The sequence below is a fragment of the Eubalaena glacialis genome, chromosome 8 (genome assembly GCF_028564815.1).
Source record: "Eubalaena glacialis isolate mEubGla1 chromosome 8, mEubGla1.1.hap2.+ XY, whole genome shotgun sequence".
Taxonomy (NCBI): Eukaryota; Metazoa; Chordata; class Mammalia; order Artiodactyla; family Balaenidae; genus Eubalaena; species Eubalaena glacialis.
This window is the reverse complement of record NC_083723.1, coordinates 91,234,521-91,250,132: the sequence shown is the minus strand read 5'-3', so window position 1 is coordinate 91,250,132 and position 15,612 is coordinate 91,234,521. Positions and strand designations below refer to the sequence as shown.

General features: G+C 37.0%; 1 protein-coding gene across 4 annotated transcripts in view; it reads right to left on the bottom strand.

Annotated features, from left to right (window-relative positions):
• The window catches only part of ZNF277 (zinc finger protein 277), a 113,180-nt gene that overhangs the window by 29,302 nt on the left and 68,266 nt on the right, over nucleotides 1-15,612 (bottom strand). The gene's annotated exons all lie outside the window — the stretch shown is intronic.

Below are 15,612 nucleotides of genomic sequence, written 5' to 3'. Positions count from 1 at the left end.
AGTACCTGTGTCGTCCCTAATCTGGCAGGTTCCATACAACTCCTTTCATTTTTATCTAAGTTCATTCTTTCAAGATCTGCCTTTTGTTCACTGCACAAACTCTTTTTAAACTCTTTCCCAGACCTTCCACCAAGGGGAGCTAATTAAACCATTTGTTGTTTCACCTCTGCTTTCTGTTTATTTCGTTTGCATAAGACTTTTCTCATTTTAATAACATCAATGTAAGAAAGAGTTCTATAATTGGGAAAAATGGACATGGCCACCAGGTAGTTCAGCTTTGGTTGGGTTCTCTGCTGCAACTGTTCAGCTCCAACTTGTATTCTTGCCATATTTGACTCTTGTGGTTGCAATAACATGAATACTCTACCTATTCCTTCTTGGCTATTTTCCTGTCTCTCCATTAACATATTCTATTTCTACTAACCACATCTAACCTCTCCAGTAAGATTTCCTTCTGACCAATGCTGCTCAGTACTGGCATTTTAGAATTTGAGAACTGAAAGGGATCTCATGAAACTACGGACTAACTCCCTATAAAGAGATGTTAGGGTGACCTGTTTAAAGCTACAAAGCTACTTGGTGCCATATCTGGATACCACGTTTGCTTTTTTTTTCTCAGAACGTACCCACTGTAGCATATCTAGACACATAGCATATAACAATAACCTTTCTATTTAGTGAACAAACAAGTTCAGAATCCAGGGGATAGATATCTGGAAAGGTAGGGCAACATAAAAATCTTTCTTATATCCACACAAAAACTTCATTTAGTTCAATCTTAGATGGATTACTTCTCAGCATTTGAGGCTTTAGAACACGGTAAAATAACAGGAGATATAATATATACAAATGCGATCATACCTTATTTCTGACAATTATAAAAAGAGGTATACTGGCTAAGTAGATTTTCTTGATCGTAGAAATTTTAATTTGGTATTTAAAGGGTTAATAGTTTTACACAAAGTGGTTTCCAAGACACCTCTCATGTTTCCCCTACTTTCAAAACTTGAGATATGATTTAACCTTTTCTGTATGATGTAGGGTCCTTGCAATGAACAATTACTACTATATCGTACTGTAACGTATCAATTTACTTTCAGGATCTCTTTGTCCCTACAAATGACTCTAAACTGTTGTGCTCTTCTGGTTGGCCTTCCTTCTCACTCTTTTATGGTCATCGCTGTCAGTGAGTCTACTTCTGTACCCACCAATTGGCTCTGCCATCTACACCTCCTTTTCATTTGCTATCCTCTGCATAGACCTCCTGCTTTTCTCCTTAAACTAGAACAAGATTATAGGAATTCCTAAAATCCAGCTAAAGAAAAATAGATAATCAAATTCTATGGATAAAATTAAGTCAAATTTGTTCGGTATCTGAGAAAGAGTAGCTCCCAGTATTTGGATGGGCTTTGTGGAAGTTATTTTTACCTCATAGGGATGCTTTTTCTCTGATTTCTGTCTTCTGTGCTATTTGGATCTACTGAGGTTACCAGATACCAGATGGACAGATTTATAGGAAAGACTTTCCCTGTACACACACATTTAAAAAGTATGTTTATCCGAAGCATGTCCAGAGAGATGGAAGTCAAAATCTGATTGTAAATGGACCTTAAAAAAAAAACCTAGTATATAAATATGTAATGACTTTATCTGAAAGTGAAACAATTAGAACTGGTACTTAAAGTAACATGAAATAGCTCCCTGTTTTCTACTGAATAAAATCCACAATCTTTAGAATGGCATTCACATTGCTTTGTACCTGATTCTACTCTAGGTTTTTAAAAGCCTTCTCTTGCATTGCTTCCCCATATAAACTCTGTTACAGGGAAAAACAAGAACATCTGCTATAATCTGTGTATTACTCTTCTCAATAGCAGTTCTCAATTACTTATTGTGATTCCTCAGGCCACTCAATGGTCTGGAGTAACTGTTCTCTCTTTTTTTCATCCATCTTTGCCAACTGGAGTTCTCTTCCCTAATCCTTCAGAGCTCAGTTCAAACACTACATCTCTGTGGTGAGTGGGAACAACAACTGATGGGGACTCAGGAGATGTGTATTCTTGTCCTGTTTTAGTGACTGACTAGCTCTAAATGTGGTCTTGAGCATGCCACTTCTCTAGGACTTAGGTTCTGGTGATCTCTAAATTGCTTCTGAAACATTCTACAAATCATAACGTGGATTGACCCTGACCACTTCTGTGCTAGAAATATCTTCTTTTGCCACCACAGTATGTAGTGTTCCATAGACATCTATATTGCTTGGTCTTCAAGAAAACTATGTCCCAACCATCTCCACTAAGAGAACATGAGCTTCTTTATGTCACATGTACATAATTTATTACAGTAGAGTCTTAAAAATACATGATAACTAAATTTACACCCCCAGTGCAACAACATACACACTACAAATCTGAATGCTCTCCTGAAAATCAAAATGAAATTCTCAAAGGAGAGGAGTTTATAAAACACTTGATTATCTCTTACTCATATAGGACTGGCACTTCATATAGACTATAAAATGGAGAGCTTTCCACAGCAATAGTAAGTTGATATTTATTTAAACAAAGACAATACCCTACTGTATATGTAAACTATCCTAAAAAATGGAATTTATTATTGGTTATTAATTTAAAAGTTCTAAAGTAGCTGTTTTTTTTTTAAACTCACAACTGATAATTTTTAGAAATATAAAGAGTTACATAGAGAATTTTATATTGCTATGGGATAGGAATTTGGAGAACAAGTTTTTACTTTTTTTCACTTAATCGCTTTCATTTTAATATAGTATATATACTTTTAATAAGTATATACCTTAAAAGCATAACTATCAATTCATGTTTCTCACTAAGATGACTTTTTGAGAGAAACAGGAAATGCAAGTCAAGATAAGGAAATGAACTAGAATGATAATTATTAAATCCAACAATTAAGGAAACTAAGTATATTGAAGTAGAACATTATTGTTTTTGTTTTATTCTTTAAACATATTAAGAAATAAAATAATGGCAACATGCTCTCCCTCTTATCTACTCTAATAAAGCCTACTCTGTGAAATGTCTGTACATTATAAAATAAATAGTAAATTATTTCTTATTTCTTAATATAGGAACACGAAATATATAGATATACTTTTAATCAAATTTTACTTATACATAAAATAAATCATGTGAAGATGAAAAAGAAATCATTTTATTTCTGTAACTATTATATCCTATAAGAGCTTTCATCATCCTGTTGTAATCAATTCAGTAAATTAAGAAGATAGTTCTCATTTATTTGTTGAAATTGGCTTTGCTGACAGTTATGTCATGATATGCCAAATGAGTTAGTAAACCTGGAAGCTATTCAAGTCACGTAACTCTGTCAGTGTCTCTTATTTTCTTACCATTTTTTATTATAAAAAGACTAGTACAATGAACATTCTTATACTCAATATATATATTCCATAATTGTTCACATTTCACCACAGCTTCCCTCTCTCTCTTCACACAAACACAGACACACACACACACACTATACACACATATATATTGAGCACTAAACATCTTTTGTTTTGCTGAATCATTTGAAAGTAAGAAAGTGAGCTGCAGACCTCATGACACTTCACTCAAATACTTCAGCATCCCTCTTCTAATAAGGACTTTCTCCTATATACAACCATGGTGCCACTATCATTATACCTAAGAAAATCAATAATAATTCCAAAATAGTATGCAACATCCAGGCAATATTTAAATTTCTTCAACTGTCCCAAGAATGTCTTTTAATGTTCTTCTCTTCCCCAACTCCCACCAAGACCATCCTCAGTTCACACATTTCATTTGGTTGTTGGGTGCCCTGCCGCCACATCTTTGTCCCCCTCCCCTTCCTCTTAAAAAAAATTTTTTTTTCATCCATCCGATTTCCCCACTCTCTAAATCATAAACCACAAAATAACTAACCAGACTGGGACTTAGGCTCTGATGTCTGGCAAAGGGAAAATTTTCCCAACTCAATAATGGTCTTCTAAAGTATATGGATGACTGCTAGGAAAACCTTGTCAATTTTACTACTTTTATGTAATGTACCCCACCAGATAAAAAGCTTGCTAAGGGGCAGAACTGCTTGGTTCATCTTTGTAGTCCCTACCGTGCCTCACCGACAGGAGTAAGCAATAACTGTTGAATGGACGTGCTCTGTTTCCTATGGTCTCTACTTCCTCAGACCCCTTGAACAGTCAGGAGGAATCTAGGTAAAAGAGAGCCACATCACCACTATGTCCCTCCACCCTTATTCCCACTGCTGCTAACTTGGTATGATGTGACAAAACAACACTCAGCTTTAATGATTCTGTATCTCCTTCTTCTGTAGCACACATGTTGATTGCTGCTGATCAAGCATTAGTGAGGAAGAAACTGGGTGGAAGACACTTGGGCAATCAAGAACAAATTTTTTTTTCTTTCCTCCTGCCCTTCCTTCCTTTCTTCCTTTGTTAAGCTTGGTATCTGATAGGATTAATCATAGCATATGTTTGAAGTCACTTATGAACAGAAAAATATTAGGAGACAATCCATAGAAAGCATCACAAAGATGTGCAAATCCAAGCCACCATTTTTGTGCTTTTATTTTTCTAAAAAATGCCATGCTGGGTAGATATACTAGATTTTATTCATGGATTTATAGAATAGAGGGATGAAGAGAACGTCACAGATGTTATACGTTGGAACTTCCCAAAGCAGCTGATGAAATCAGATAACAAATAGGCTTGGATAAAAACCATAGCTGTAAGAATACAGCTGATGTATTAGGCAAAGAGTCATAATAACAAGCTGTATGTTTATGTAATTGGTTTAAAGCGTCAAGAATGGTAGCAAAGGGGTCAGTACATAGTCTCTTATCTTTATTCATAAGCCAAAGCAGAGGAAACATTAATGAAACAGCAGACACAGCAGATGGCATGCAACGTAGTCACAGGGGACTGACATATAGGTAGAAAATGAAATTTGTGAGTTAGGTTGGAAATTATAAAAATCATCCAATTTGGGAAAAAGCAATTTAGAGAATGTCAATTTAGGTAAGTATTTGTACACAGGAAAGAAAAAACTGATGCTTAAATGACAAATCCAATGGAAACAGCTTGCATTAACATAAGGAAGTAAAACTAAGGCTGATGTTATTAATTACAGATATCAAAAACATTTTATTGATACTGACATATTAGATTCACAATAGTTTCCTGGCTAAATGGCTGTATGAGTGACTATGAGAGAAAATCGCACACTCCGAAGGTTCCCTCCCAACCTAGCTCAAAGGCAGCAGCATGGCAGAACTTGCCAGGAATTCTCAGTCCAGGAGCCCAGTTGCCCTCCTCCAATAAAGAACACAACAAATCTCCCTAATAAAGGTAGAGCAGTGGACCAAAGGCTCCACAGAAGGGCAGTAGAACTCCTTATTCCTCCTGCTTTCTATTTCTAGAACCATGTATTATCTCTGAGGTATTTGGAATGATTTCATTTAAGTATTTCAGGTGATTACAAAACAATATAGCATAAAAATGAGTAAAGGAAGAGAGAAAAATTCGGGTGGGATGGGCACATAAATTGAAGATAAAAAAATAAAAAGAAGAAATATACATGTACACTTATATACACACCCAAACCTACATATTCAAACTTATAGGTGGGCCTCAAATTTGGCTATCAGTTTTCTTAGATGAGGGAAGCAGATGGACAGGAGTTTGTGTAACAAAGAATTTGGCTGGCTTTTCCCCCTGTTCCTAGGAGATAACCTCTAAAGCCTTGGAATTTCTTGAGTGGCTGGAGTGGCTCTGTTATTCCTGGTGGGCCCTTTGACTCCACCTGATAGTTTATGCTAATGAGATAACTCAGAATGGGGACTGCCATGCCACAAAGACCAACCATATGATTAGTGGGTTAGGGCTTTGAGCCACAGGATATCAGTCTGACTTCAGGAAGGGGAGGGGAACTTGAGTTTGAGTTTAACAATGTGGTCAATTAGTCAATCAGTCAAGCTTAATGAAGTTTCAGTAAAAACTCTGGACACCAAAGCTCAGGTAAGCTTTCCTGGTTGCCAATACTGTGTGTATGACACACACTGATGTGCCAGAAGGGCAATACATCCCTGGGAACAATGGAAGCTTTGTGTTTGGGGCTCTCCCAGACCTCACCCTATGTATCTCTCTGGCTGGTTCTGATTTGGACCTATTTCTACAATTAAACTGTAATCATAAATGTAGTGCTTTCCTGAATTTTGTGAGTCATTACAGCAAATTAGTGAACCTGAGGGGTTAGTGGGAACCCCTTGAATTTGTAGCCAGCTGGTCAGAAGCGAAGGCGGCTGGGGATCCCCCAACTTGTGGCTGATGTTTGAAGTGAGGATAGTCTTGTGAAGTTTGGCCTAACGCTGGGAAGCTAGAAGTCATTGAAAATAAGTATACTATGTGATATAATGGGCGATATACCAAGAATAAATAGACCAAACAAGATGGACTGTTTCTCACATTGATTCTCCAAAGCTGACTCTGGTGCCAAAGCATATCCCAAAACTTAGTGAAAGCAACGCTTTCACTAAGATAAGATAAGAACTGTCATGATACAGTACAGATACCTGCTTCCTCTTGATTGGAGGTTGAGAGTTTAAGATTTCCTAGAAAAATTATGAACTTCCTTAAACAATTTTCCCTGAACATCGTTTTTATAAATATCGGTTGATAATATTCTTGACTTTGTCCTTCCAGTCAAGTAGCTGGAATGTTACTTTTCTAAGCTCTCACTTGGATGCAGAGCCACTGGACTGAGAAGGTAACCAGGAGACATTTGAGTTGACACTCTTATAAAAACTGCATAGTCCTAAACATGGACTGGAGTTGACATGGAAAGTCATTTAATTTTTTGTCAAAAATGACTCAAGGGGATAGCCACACACTAGACGAAAGAGTCCCCTAGAAAAATCATTTTAAACCCCCACCTCACCCTCCCAACACCAACTACTAGCCTCCAAAGTTGTACTTCATTTATCATGATCACAATTTTTAACATGGATTAAATTTTAAGGAAGGTGTCACCAGTTGCCCAGCCCTGACTGGGTGGGTGAGTGGGGGGCTGTCAGGAATGTACCCAAAGAACACCTCACAGTGAGTGACATAATTTGCTGGCATATACTCCAAAGACAAACTTCTAGCAAAATGTATACCAAGGTAACTAAATGTGGTAATTTACTGATACAATATTCACTGATACCTTGGTCAAAAGTCCAAGATTAGATACTAAACAATAACAGGTTTTGGAATTTATTTATGACAACTAGTTAGTAGAGCCAATTGTCTCTTTTAGTAGACAGATACATATGTATGTATATGTCTTTTTGAATTGTATGAAAAGAGGAAAAGCATCTACTTTAACCAAAAGTGGCACTTAATCACTAAGATATTAATTAAAATAAAGCAGAAGGAGGAAGAAATTCACTCTGCTTAGGATGAGGAAAGCCACAAGAGAATATCCTTACCATGAGAAAAAGGTGGATAATAAAAAACCCTAGAAAAGTAAACAGAAAAACCCCCACACAACTTTTTTTTTTTACTTTTGGCTGCGTTGGGTCTTCGTTGCTGCGTGCGGGCTTTCTCTAGCTGCTGGGAGCAGGGGTTACTGTCATTATACTCCATTATATGGATAAACTGTAACTTATTAAAGCATTGCCCTATTGTTGACCATTTGAATTTCACGCAACTTTTGATTGTTGTAGCTATAAGCTAAGCTGGGATAAACACATTTGTGCCAATCATGTTTGTCTTTTTTTTTTAATAAATTTATTTTATTTTTATTTTTGGCTGCGTTGGGTCTTTGTTGCTGCTGTGCACAGGCTTTCTCTAGTTGTGGCGAGCAGGGGCTACTCTTCGTTGCGGTGCACAGGCTTCTCATTGCGGTGGCTTCTCTTGTTGCGGAGCACGGGCTCTAGGCGCGTGGGCTCAGTAGTTGTGGCTCGCGGGCTCTAGAATGCAGGCTCAGCAGTTGTGGCGCATGGGCTTAGTTGCTCCGCGGCATGTTGGATCTTCCTGGACCAGGGCTTGAACCCATGTCCCTTGCAGTGGCAGGTGGATTCTTAGCCACTGTGCCACCAGGGAAGCCCCACACAACTTATTTTGACTCCAAAAAGCTGAACTCAAAAGGTACCCAGACAAGGGACTTCCCTGGTGGTCCAGTGGGTAAGACTCTGTGCTCCCAATGCAGGGGACCCGGGTTCGACCCCTCGTCGGGGAACTAGAGTCCTGCATGCATGCCACAACTAAAAGATCCTGCATGCTGCAAAGAAGATCCTGCGTGTCACAACTAAGACCCGGCACAGCCTAAATAAATAAATAAATAAATAAAAATAAATCTTAAAAAAAAAAAAAAAAGGCAAAAAGACAAATTGAATTCCAAAAGGTGACAAGCTCTCTGAAGAGAGGCAGGGACTGAAGAACTATTTCACCTTTGGCAGAACATGAGAAGAAAAGGGCAAGTAGGAAGAAAATAGCTGAAATTTCAAAGAAGTTTTAAAGGCTAAGTCCCTGGGAGGCTTGGACACAAAAGGATCCAGCTCTTTTCCACAGGTTACTTCCAAGTTCTCGGGAGAAAGATTGGGAGTAGGGCAAAGAAACATGAGGATGAGTTGCATGTAGAGGCAGGAATAACTGTATTAAAACAAGGATTATCAATGACACAATACAGTTTCTTAAAATAAATCAATAAAACCCAGTGTTCTCAGCATTTTGAGATGAGGGAGACTTAAGTTTATGGCAATATAAAGACATCTTAAACGAGTAAGAAAACACATGTCAATGACTAAATAAAAACAGTAAAACAAAAAAGCCAGAGAGAAATTTCTTAACTGGATGATGATATACTCCCCCAAATCCATGAGATTTGATCTGACTAATATCTCACCTTTTTGAAAGATATCAGTACATCCTACCCTTTTTGAAACTGCAATGATAAAGGCAATAACCATCTGCTTGCTACATAGGATACACAGTCAGTATATTTCTCCTACTTTGAATCTCCGTGAGGTGGCTTTTGAAGAGTAAGGAAGAAACAGAATAGACAGAACATCTTTCAAAAATTAACTAGCGGAGAACAAAATTATATAGATTTAATCATTTACATGGAATAGGTCATCACAATGAAAAAAAGTTGAAATACAGAACAAAAGAATGTAAGAGTTAAACACATGAGAGCTAGAAAAGCCTTATTTCTATTTGTATTAAAGATAAAAGGGAATCCAGCCTAGGCAAGAAGAGGAGGACTTTTAAAAATGGAAAGGTGGCTATGGGAGACTGCAAAATAATTTACACTGAAGAAGAGAGAAGCTATCAGCATGGCATGGATCAGTATAGTATTATCTGCCTGAGGAAGTATTTTACTGGCTAAACTCAAGCTCAGGTATAGCCCTATGTTTCTCTAAAGATAGAGGCAACTCCAAAAACACACTATCTTCAAGTGTTAAAAGAAAATATAAGCAGCTTTGGCCCAAAGGAATAAGAAATTCCTATCTATGACTGACCTAAGATAATAAGAAAGTAGATGAAAAAAATTCTTAGCAATGGAAACAGAACACTATTATTTGTTTACACATGTATTTATGTCCTGTTCATCCATTTTTATTAATTCTAAAACTTGACTATTTTGAAAATGTCACATTTGCTTATAGAGGAAGATCCAATTTGATAAAGAATCCTGATAGAGAATGGTGCTTAGAGTTGGAAAACAGGAGTTTGAGTTCCTCCCTTCCTATTTAATACATTATATAACTGTGGCCTTGAGCATATCTCCTAATACCTTCAAACTTGTTTTTCCATCTGAACAGAGATAATGATATTTCCTTAGTGATCTCACAGAGCCAATGTATATAAAAACTGCCATGCAAAATTTAAGTTCTTGTTGAAGAAGTTCAAAGTGGTAAACTTTAGGATTCAGTTTAGTATTGTTTCAGACTGGGTTTACATTTGTCTCCTAAATGAAAACATTAATTAATCTGAAGGTTAATATTACTCAGTGGTCACTCTAGCTAACTTGATCTTTGTTGCACTGTTAATAATAACGTTACATTCAATGGGAAACATCATCTTATATTTGGGAAAGTTACTATGGGTGCAATTAGAAAATTTGTGCTACAAAGCTAGGAATTATGCAGGAAAGGTATAAATATAAATTGACATTACACTTTATAAGTCACTGAGATAATGTGATCCTTTATTAAAAACCTCTGAAATCTATACAGAAAAGTGGCACAAGGGAGAATAATCCTCTTAGTGGGAGATATGTAATTTCATTTTGTTGTTTTACTGTCGGGGGAGGTGGGATATATGAAGTAGCATTAAAAAAAAAACAAAAAACAAAAACACTGTTTCTCTCCAGAGGATCAAATTGTTATATAGGTTAAAATTTTCATAAAATATTTATAGCTGTCATGAATGACCTCTCAAGCTGACATTTATAATAGTGATTAAAAAAACCCACTTTGATGCAGCTAAATGGATGTTTCCCCTCGTCCCAGTTTAATTAAAAGTTATATCTTGCTCTGGGAGCTTATGACTGCCATTTATCTTCTATTGTAGGCAAATGTAAAAACTAGTATTTTTTTATGCTTAAGTGAAAAGTGTAACCCGTGATTAAAGATGTCTGCCTCGGTTATTTCACCTCTCTTCTTTAAATCAGGGAGATCTGACTATATGGCTCTATAGATATGCCACACAAATACTTCAGGATCAAATTTAAGTTAATACTTTATGAACAAGGCTCAGAGAAGATACAAAACTGAACATGATAGTCCCAACCATTAAGAGGCATCTAATCCAGTAAGAAAGAAAGATTTTTAAACAACTAACTATAATTGAAAAGCCAAATAAAATACTGTATTAATAGAGCTTAGAAGAGGTTATTTATTCTGATTGGTGGCATCAGGAAGCTTTTGTGGAAAGTGTGGTATCTGAACAATGTCTTGAGGCGTAAGTTATTTACACAGGTGGGGCTGGCATTCCTGATTGATGAAGCAGATTCCTGAAACCACCTAACATACCAGTAACTGTGAGACAAGTAGTGTTGTCACTAGAGTGCAATCTCTAGATGGGCAGGGGCTGTGGCTTATTTCATCCACCTCTATATCAACAGAATTTAGAACAGTGTCTGGGGCAACATAAATATTTATTAAATAAATGAATAAACTGGACCCTGGGTAATTGAAAGAAAAAATGGGGAAGGATACTGGAAATGTAGTTTGAGCCCAGAAAAGCTTAAGAATATGTAGATGAAAAAGATCACTGCAGGTTTTAGGAGAATAAAATGATCTGCTATGTATTTTAATATTAAAATTCTGGAGGCAATGCCAATTGATTAGAGAAGTGATTCCACATACAAGGTAAAAGGCACTAGGAGTGCAAAGAAAAGGATGTATATGGGACTCAAAGGTGGAACTGACAGGACTTGACAAATGACTTAGGTATGGGGATGAGTTAAAGATGATTCCAGAAATTTCCAAACTGAGTGACCAGGGGAATGGTGGTACTATTATATAAGAAAAGGGAAACAAGCAAACTATAAATTTTGGTAGAGAAAAAAATAAGTTCAGTTTTAAGCACATTAAAATTAAGGTGTTGATTGAAAACTCATATGGAAAAGTTCAACATAATGCAAGTTAGAACTGGAGTTTAGAGGTAAGCCGGGAAGAAAGCTGGAGATGAACCAATCAATGGATATTTACTCTGACTGCCTATTGTGTGCCGGGACCAAAATTTAAGCCATCAGCATAGCAGTGGTATTGATGAGAGTGCATCCCCTGGATGGGGGACCTTGGAAAACTTACCCATTTAAAAGAAAAGAGGGAAAAGAACCACTGGAGGAGATTAAGGTAGAATGATGGGATCAAGGGAATATTTTTAAAGAAGGAAGCTAAAAGGGAGGAAGGTATACAAGCTATTCAAACCCTCAAGAATCTTTCCTAATTCTGTAGTTCCACCTTCAGAGTACAGATGAAAAATTTCAAAAAGTGTCAAGTAGGAATCAAGCTCTTCAAAAAGAAAACTGGGAACTCAGACAAATCTCATAAATGTCACAAGGAACCAGTGAGGTCTAAAAAAAAATGGAAAAAGTGGATCATTTAGATTCTATATGCCTCCAGCCACTCACACAGAAACAGATTTTTATTTTTTTCAAAAAAATGGGGCTTGGAAAAAACACCAATGTGAACTTAGCAATATAGTGAGTGCTAATGAAGGATATTTAAATATAAGACATAATTCCTACCTCAAAGAAATTACAAAGTCATTTTGAATTAACAGCAAATCATACACAGGTATTTACAGTAAATCCTTTATTTAGAGTTCCAAATGATTTTTTATTTAAACATTTTTTTTGGCCATGCCACATGGCTTGCGGGATCTCAGTTCCTCGACCAGGGATCGAACCTGTGCCCCCTGCAGTGGAAGCACAGAGTCCTAACCACTGGACCGCCAGGGAATTCTCTAGAGTTCCAAATGAGAGAGTACATATGAACGATACCTATGCAAGTCATCACTAATGCAAATCAGGAGAGCAAATGCCACTCTAGTTTGAGGGTCCTCTCTCATGGACTTGAGATCTTACTGACACTGAGCTGAGTTCATTGAAAAACACAGACTGGATTATATACCCATTACCATGAAGCAATTTAAATGGTTTAAACTACATTTAAGTGCCTTTCAGGAATGGTATACCAATTCACACTCTTTTAAGTGGCTGAAAAAGTGCTTGTCTTTTAATATTCTTGCCACCATTTAGTGTTATTGTTCTCAAATCTTGTTAACTTGATAGAAGAAAAAAGGTGTGTTATTACTTTTGTTGAAGACTGGTTCATTTGATCATTGGACTTCTTTCTGGGAATGTCTGTTAACTGACTTGGAGAGCTCGTTGTACATAAAAGAGAGACATCCTGTCGTCATTGCCAACTCCCAAAGGAAGATCACCCACACCAACCTCCTGCTTCCACACTACAGAGCATAAAATTATGATGAAATGTCTGACTGCAAATTCAGCCTGTCTTCCTGTTACTTGGCAAATCTTTTCTTTTTGTTGATCTTCTAGCCACCATTCCCAGTGGTAGCCTATTGTAAGCCTCCTCTGCTTTCCTGAAAGTCCAATCCTAGCCTGATTCCCCTCCCTACACAGACCTATAAGATCATGAGCATCCAGGACAGAGCAACTATCAGAGCCTAGAATAAAAAAGAGTACAAGAGTTGTGGGAAGCAGAGTAAATAACTACTAGACTTGCACGGCGTGGCATGGCTTAAAAAGGCAGGTATTAGGCACACCACTTAGCTTAAAGCCTCAGCTTTGCTTCTCATTCACTAAGTGCTCCTGGGCAAAATCATCTTTCTATGCCACAGTTTCCTCATCAGTAGAACAGCATTTAATAGCTATCTCACAGGGTTGCTACGAAGCAAGGATCTAATGCAAAGGCATGGCATATGGCTGGCACTCAGTAATTGTTAGTTTCTTTCCACATCTCCAAGTTGGTCTGTAGTCAGAACTTGCCAGCTTTAAATGGATTTTTTTTTTTTTTAAATGGATTTTTATACAGCTACATTTATCATCTTTTCTTCATTTCACTCTCACGGGAAATGAAGAGACATCAATGGGTCTTTCTCATTAGAAAGTCAATCCTGGCACCAAAGGATTTCCATGATTTAGCTTCATCTTACCTCTTCAAACCTATCTCACACTCCTCCAAAAATCTTTCAGATCAGACTTAACTTTCCTGAATATACCTTGAACATACAGATCCATATGTATTTTCCTCCCTTTTCTACAACTCTCCAAATACCCAAATCCATCTCACTGTTAAGACACAATATATTGTTATTTGTATTACTGGCAACATTTATTGAGTGCTTTCTACATAGCAGATACTATCGTAAGTACATCACATGCATTATCTCAATCTTCACAAGCCCTACATTCTATCATTATCTCCATTCCCAAGATAAGAACACATATTTGCACTTTTTCTCTAGATTGTACACTCTTTTATGACATGAACCATGCCTTGTGCTTCTTTGTATGATCATCTAGTTAAGTAGGAATTCAATGAATATGAATGTATGTATACACTGACTGCAATTTCATCATATTTTGTTTCTTTTAAGCTGCCATAACACTCACTTTCATCAAATCTACTACTTTGACAAAGTATAAAGTTGGTAAAAAGATGGGATGTTGTGATTTGTCATAAGAAATGTATATTTGGCTTTAGCCCCCATTCCTGGCACTTAGCTCCTAAAATCCAGGGAATTACTAAGTGTTGAGAGCTATAAATGTGTTTCTTGTTATGTTAATGAGCTGACTTTTGGAGAGTACTAGGTAACCTAAGGATGAGGGCCAACCATGTCATTTTGAGGGTTGGAACTTTCATTCCCCTCAATGGTCAATGATTTAATCAATCATGCCTAAGTAATGAGGTTTCCATAAAAACCCAAAAGGACATGGTTCAGAGAGTTTCCAGGTTGATGAAGCTCTCTGAACTTCATCTACATGCTGCCTTGTGGGCCTCAAATTCCATGGGGACAGAGCTTCTTTGTTCAGGATCTCACCCTATGTATTTTTTCATCTGGCTGTTGATTCACATTCATTAATCTCCTTTGTAATAAACCAGTAATCCAGTGAGTAAACTAGTTTCCTGAGTTCTGTGAACCACTCTAGCAAATTAATCAAACCCAAGGAAGGAGGGTCATGAGAACCCCTTTATAGGGGTTCACAGCCAGTTGGTCAGAAGTACAGGTGACAACCTGGATTTGCAATTGGTATATGAAGTGGATGGCAGTCTTGTGGGACTGAGCCCTTAACCTGTGGGATCTGACGCTATCTTTGAGTAGACAGTGTCAGGACTGCGTTGAATTGTAGAACATGCAGCTGGTGTCAGAGAATTGCATGGTGGTGTGGGGAAAGAACCCACATGTTGGAGTTGGTTTCAGAATCTTAAAAGGTTATCTAAGTTTTATAGATGTAGATATTTCTAGGGACTTGAGTCTGTCTACAGACATACAATAAAGATTCTGTGTATTGAGTAACAGTAATGGCTGCTGTGTTACAGTTTGAGTTCTTATAAAGAAATACATAGGGGTACTAGGATTATGTCAGTTTGATCATTTTTGATTAAGACCACTGTGAGTAAGAGTGAAAAAACTCATGGAAATAAAAAATTATGAATAAGTACTACTAAACAAAATCCAAAAAATTTTATAGTCAATTTATCCTTATTCTGCAGATTTCTTAGATATTACAATAGGGAAAGAAGAGAAACTCAGGAAGTCCTGTTTCTTCACTGGGTTTGTTGCTATAGGAAAAGCATACTTTTTCTTACATAAATCAGTATCCAACAACATCATCTCATGTTTACATAATATAATGTGCTTCAGGGGACTTTCTCAAATCTTATGACTTTGGTAGACAGGATTTATTTTCCTCCTAGATCTCTTGAGGATTTAGCAGAAACACTGAAATCATAGCTTTCTTTCACAACATATCTAGCCAAGTCCAAAGATACAGGGAACACTTATAAGTAGCCACTAAAGGAAGAGCAAGTCATTTTCAAGTAATAGTTGAGATT